The sequence below is a fragment of the Marmota monax genome, unplaced genomic scaffold (assembly GCF_021218885.2).
Source record: "Marmota monax isolate L192 unplaced genomic scaffold, Marmota_monax_Labrador192_F-V1.1 WCK01_AAM20220418_F8-fsc00001, whole genome shotgun sequence".
Classification (NCBI taxonomy): domain Eukaryota; kingdom Metazoa; phylum Chordata; class Mammalia; order Rodentia; family Sciuridae; genus Marmota; species Marmota monax.
The window spans coordinates 10,000,652-10,007,349 of NW_026693777.1; the positions used below are offsets into that span (position 1 = coordinate 10,000,652).

The 6,698-nt window shown below is 32.0% G+C and overlaps 1 pseudogene; it reads right to left on the reverse strand.

Moving 5' to 3' along the window:
- Positions 1-5,225: 5,225 nt before the first annotated feature.
- LOC124104884 (U6 spliceosomal RNA) lies at positions 5,226-5,324 on the reverse strand (annotated as a pseudogene).
- Between the last annotated feature and the right edge of the window lie 1,374 nt (positions 5,325-6,698).

A 6,698-nucleotide genomic window follows, 5' to 3' on the forward strand; every position in this document is an offset into this window, starting at 1 on the left:
AAGTATGTTTGTGTTTATGTGTGTATAGGGAGAGGGAGAGGATTGGTTGCTGTACTATAGTATTACTGCCAAAAATAATTGCTAGCTAATTATTCAGAATCCTAGCTATACTGAACCCTAGGAAATATATTTCAGTTCTTGCTCCCCAGCAAATTGGAAAATAGGTTGCTCTAATACTTTGGTGATAAAACCAAAAACAAAGATAATTATGACTGAATGTAATAATTCTGTTCTCTTTGGCTTCTGTCAGTAAGTTGGGGCTTTGACTGCTCTAAATTTCTGCTATAGCAAACATTGTATTAAATAAGAAAAAAACTTGGGATTGATATTGTTTTTCAATTGTATTAGGCCTATTTGTTTTATGCATTAATTTGTAATGGAATATTTCAGTGGATAAGATGCTGTGCTAGGACCTGAAGATACACTGGTAAAAAAAAAAAAGAAAAAAAAGGAATCTGTGCATTCATAATTCTTGCAACCTGGTAGAATATGGCTGAAAGCAAGGAGATTTATTTGTTGTTGATGCAGATTGATAAATATGAAGGTTGGAAGGGCCTACCTCATAGTTATTCCAGTCTGCATTCTCATGTGATAGAGTTTGAGATGAAAGTCTTAACAAGTTTTGTTACTTGACTTTGGTCAAATCAAATCAATAGCAGATCCAGAAACAGAACCAGTCTTTCAGCTCACTTAACTTCAAGGTTTCTTTTAATTGATACTAAACTCCTTCTTGTCAGTGAAGTACTGGACCAGGAATGTAACCCAGTGCCTCTGAGAGTCTCCAGGTGTGCTATTGGACCCTTGGAGCTCCACTCAACCTCTAAATCAGGTTTTGAGTGTGAAGCAGACATTGCTTGGACATTATCTCATTTTTAAACTCCAGTAAGGTACATTTGCATTACATTAGCCTACAAAAGCAAACATTTAGAATGTAAAGTAGCCACAAGTTGATTATTATTTTTTAAATAAATGAGCTAGTTTAATAGATAAGGCACACACTCCAACAATATAGATGATACATCTTTGTAATCATTCTGCATTGCTTCAGCTGGCTGTGAGAGAACTGCTAAAGAACTGGAAGAATTAGGTTTCATGAATTATTCATTGGATTCAGTTTAACACTCTCATTATTTATAGTGCTTCAGGTTAGTCTATGGTACTATTTGCCTTAATAAGGATGGGAATGATGACTTGGCAGGTTATCTGTTTGTATTGGTGTGTGCTATTGTTTACTAAAATAAAGCCCAAGATATTTTCTTTAAAAATAGTCATGGCAAAAAAATATTATGTTCCATAATTTAGGGCCTAAAAACTTTTGTTTGTATGAAATATTTTATCCTTTAATTAATGTGATTAATATAGAGGAACAGTATTCCTATTTAAAGTATCATAGCTTATTGTTTAGAAAAATGCTGGTGGGATTGGATAAATCTTTTCAAGCCTAATTCTGGTTTATATTGGAATTTGAAAAATAGTATTTAAAAAGGCAAAATAGAACTGAAGTTAAATTGAAGACAGTTTTTCATCACTGTGACCAAAATATTGAGATAATTAGGCATTTTTTTCCTTATCAGGAGGAAAGGTCTATTTGAACTCCTGTTTCAGTTTATGGTCACTTGGCTTTGTTGTTTTGGACCTGTGGCAGCACGGTACATCATGTCAGGAGCATGTGGCAAAGGAAATAATTTATTTCATGGTAGGGAAGTAAAAGAGAGGATGGAGACCAGGTCCCAATGATCTCTTCAAGGCATGTCTCCCCAACTTTCTTTCATTAGGCTGTACTTTCTGAAGGTTCCACTTCTCCCAAAAGCACTATAGGCTAGCCACCAAACCTTTAACATATAGATAGTGTGTGAATAAACCAGATCCAAAATATAGAAGATGGTTTATATAATATGTTGACATTTTAATTCCAGTGGTAAGCATTTAGTTTGCTTAGTGTGTTAGATACTAGCAATTATTTTCTGAGTTATTAAAGTTATGTACTTTTGTGTTCAGTGGGGAAAACATAGCTAATAGGGCAGTTCTGAAAAATACAGTGTATTGAATCTAAACATGAAAGAGGTATTTTTTAAAAATCTTTTTCTTGGAGAATTCCATAAGGCTGTATAAATAGTTGCCTATTAAAGGAATAGTAGACTAGAAGAGGAGGAAAAGGTGTTTAGGTGAAAGAGCAAAACATAATAAATCATTAATAACAGCTATAAAGTATTTCAAATAATTTCCCACACTATTAGATTGGTTGACCTTTCTAAAAAAGATGGTTACATAGTCATAGTCGTATGCAACAGTGATTGGAGGATTAGCCATACCATTTTCCACTTTGTAGAGGTAAACCACTGTGCTTCTCTTTAGCTACATCTGCAATTTTAGTAACCAAGCTGTGATTAGACCTTAGTGCAGGCAACTTTACCTCAATTTGAAATGTGATTCAAAGTTGCTCTTTGAGGCTTAGTTAACTGGTATTGCTATAGTTCACCTCTATTTTTAAAAAAATTCATAGGTTGATTATCTAAAAATTTCATGATTTTTGACAAACTCGGCTCTCGATGCTATTGAGAAATACTTTTATTGGGTTCCCTAGTCATTTCTTTCCTATTCTCCTCAGCAGCTACTTAATTTTTAAAAATTCCTGTTCAGCCCTTATTTTTATTTTTATTCTGAGACAGGGTCTTACTATGTTATTGAGGCTGGCCTCAAATTTGTGATCCTCTTGCCTCAGCTTTCTGATTAGCTGGGTTTACAGGTATATGTCATTGTGCTCAGCTCAGTTTACCATCTTGTTTTGAAGATGACACCTTACAGTTTTTTTTGAAGTCAGGTAGTATAATTTCTCCTTTACTCAACATTGCTTTGATTTTCCAGGAATTTTTGTAGTTCTAAACAAATTTTGGGATTTTTTCCTCTAATTCTGTAAAAAAAATTATTGGTATTTTAATAGGGATTGCATTGAATCTCCAGATCATTTTGTGTAGTATCAGTATTTTAACTATATTTATTCTTCCAACCCATGAATGTGGGATGTCTTTCCACTTATTTTTTGGCTTCTTTTTAATTTCTTTCATCAACATTTTATAGTTTTCATTGTAGAAGTTGTTTACTTCTTTGGTTTAATTTATTCCTAGATTTTTATTTTTTTATTTTTAATTTTTGGAGTTATTGTGAATGGGATTTTTTTTTTTTTGGTTTGATTTATATTTCAGATAATTGATGTGTGACCTACTAGAACATTACTGAGTTTTGTATGTTGATTTTTATCCTGCAACTTTGCTGAATTCATGTATTAGTTTTACTAAATTTTGTTAGGGTATTTGGGGTTCTTGCCATATAAGATCATGTTTTCTGCAAATAGGGACAATTTTACTTCCACCTTTCTATTTTGGAGCCCTTTCTTACTTTTGTCTATATTTTCTGGTCAGCACTTTCAGTACTTGGTTAAATAAATGTAATGAAGGTGAGCATCCTTAGCTTGTTCCAGATCTGATTGAATAAATATTCAACTTGTACCCACTTAGGATTATATTAAATGTTAGCTTGTCTTAAATAGTTTTTAATATGGTAAGGTATGGGCTGGGATTGTAGCTCAGCGATGGAGAGCCTGCATAGCACTTGTGAGGGTCTGGGTTCAATCCTCGGCACCACATAAAAATAAGTAAAGGTATTGTGTCCAACTACTACAAAAAATATGTTAAGGTAGTATTTTTCTATACCTAGTTGTTTCAGTGTTTTTCATCTTGAAAGGATGTTGAATTTTATTAAATGCTTTTTCTGAATCTATTGAGATGATCATATGATTTTGTCTTTCATTCTGTTAAATTGGTGTATTATGTTTTTGATTTGAGAATGTTGAATCATTCTTTCATCCCTGGGATAGATCCCTCTTGCCCATGGTGAATAATTTTTTAATATTCTGTTGGATTCAGTTTATTAATATTTTGTTGAGGGTTTGTGCTTCTATGTTCATCAATAATATTGGCTGGTAGCCTTCTTTTTTGGTTCTTTTCTGGATTTGGTATCAAAGTAAAGCTGGCCTTGTAGAATGTGTCTAAAAAAATTCCTTTTTTTTCATTTTTTTGGGGGGGAATAATTTAATAAGAATTGATATTGATTGTTGTTTAATTGTTTAGTAGAACTCAGCAATGAAGCCGTCTGCTATAGAGCTTTCATTGATGGGACAACCAATTCTTTATTTCATTGATTAGTGTTTATTCATTATTATTTCATTGATTAGTGTTTATTTCATTTATTAGTGTTTTAGTTTCTATTTCATTTATTTATTCTTTGGTCTTTGTAGCTTCTTTTCTTCTGCTCATCTTGGGGGATGTTGAATTTAATCAGATGCATTTTATATATCTCCCGAGGTGTTCATATGGCATTTGTCTTTCATTCTGTTGATGTGGTATGACGTGTTTGCTGATTTTCATATGTTGAGCCATCCTTTCATTTTTGGGTTTGGTTCTTGTTTTTCTAGTTCCTTGAGATGCAGTGATAGTTTTTTTTTTTTTTTTAATTTGACGTCTTTCTACTTTTTGATGTGGGCATTGACTGTTATAAAATTCCCTCTTAGTACAGTTTCTGTTGTATCCCATAGGTTTTGTTATGTTGTGTCTCCATTTTCATTTGTTTTAAGGAAACTTTTAATTTCTTTCTTGATTGTTTCCTTAATCCATTGGTTGTTCAAGAGTAAATTGTTTAATTTCCACATATTTATATTGCTTTCAAAGTTTTTCTTGTTACTGATTTCTAGTTTTATTGTATTCTGATTGGAAGACCTACTTAACATGATTTCATTTTTTTAAAATCAAACAGTATGGAACTTTCATTTTTATTTATTTATTTTTTAAAAAATATTTTTTAGTTGTTGTTGGACACATGCCTTTATTTTATTTATTTTTATGTGATGCTGAGGATCGAACCCAGCACCTCGCACATGCTAGGCGAATGCTGTGCCGCTGAGCCATAACCCCAGCCTCTGGAACTTTTATTTTTAATGTGATTTCTGTACATCAGGAGTGTAAGAGTAATATTTTATAAATGGAAACAATTTTGCTAGAAGAAATGATGCCAAAACTAAACCAAAAAAATATATGGAATGTTTCATCAATTAGCTTTTTTTAAAAAAATATTTGTTTTTAGTTGTAATTGGACACAATACCTTTATTTTACTTATTTTTATGTGGTGCTAGGGCCTTGCACATGTGAGGCAAGCACTCTACTGCTGAGCCACAACCCAACCCCATGAATTAGCTTTTTTATCCTTGCTCAGGGGCCATGCTAATCTTCTCTGTATCATTCTGATTGTAGTATATGTGCTGTTGAAGTAAATAATATGATTTCAATTTTTAAAAATTAGTTAAGATTTGTTGTATGGCTTTTCATGTAATCTATTCTGGAGAATGTTCCATGTACTGATGAGAAAAATTTGTATTCTCCATTTGTTGGAAGGGGTATTTTATTGATGATTATTATACCCATTTAGTCCAGGGTACAATTTAACTTAGCTATTTCTTTGTTGATATTCTGTTTAGATGATCTATCCATTGCTGAAAGTGGGGGTGCTAAAGCCCCCTAGTATTATTGTATTAGAGTTGATCTCTCCCTTTAGGTATAATATTTATTCTATTTATTTGAGTGCTCAATTATTGGGTGCATATATGTTTGTAACTATTATATATATGTAGTATAATAACTATTATTTCCTCTTGCTGAATTGATCATCATATAATGGTATTCTTTGTATCTTTTTGCAGCTTTTGATTTGAAGTCTGTTTCATTTAATATAAATATGGCTACTTCTGCTTTCTTTTGGATTATGTTTACATGGAAAATTTTTTCTATGTCTTTTCTTTCAATCTATGTGTGCCCTTGGAGGTGAAGTGAGTTTCTTATAAGCAAAATATAATTGGGTCTTATATGTGAATTTAAATCCATTTAATCACTTTTATTTCTTTTTATGGGAGAGCTTAATCCATTTACCTTGTTTGATCTCTCTCTTTTTCAGTTCTGGGGATCAAACCCAGGGCCTTGCACATGCTAGCCAAGTGCTCTACTACTGAGCTACATCCTCATCCCTAATCCATTTAGCTTATTGATAGGTAAATTTTTACTACATCTATTTTGTAATTTGTTTTTTACTTTCATTGTATTTCATTTCTATTTCTCTCTTTCTTATAGTCTTCCTTCATGACTAAGTGATTTACTGTTTGTATTACTTATTCATTTATTTTGGTTAGTTTATTCTACAGTTGACTAAATTATAGGGCATGGATTTTTGTTTTGTGGTTACCTTAAATCTTATCAAAAAATCTTTTGAGTATAAAAAGCTATTTTTGAGAGAGAGAGAGAGAGAGAGAGAGAGAGAGAGAGAGAGAATTTTTTTAATATTTATTTTTTAGTTTTCGGTGGACACAACATCTTTATTTTATTTTTATGTGGTGCTGAGGATCCAACCCAGTGCTACCTCTTGAGCCACATCCCCAGCCCTAAAAAAGCTATTTTGAAATGATAGCAACTTAATGTGACCATGAAGATAAGAACAAAAACAATAGAAAAGAAAAAAAAATGAATATAAAATATACCTGCCCTCCAAAACTCTTAACATATTGCACTTCTGATGTCTCATTTTAATATTCCATATTGCCTATCTCTTAACATGTTAATGTAGTTATTACTTTTATTCTTTTTTAGGTATCATATTT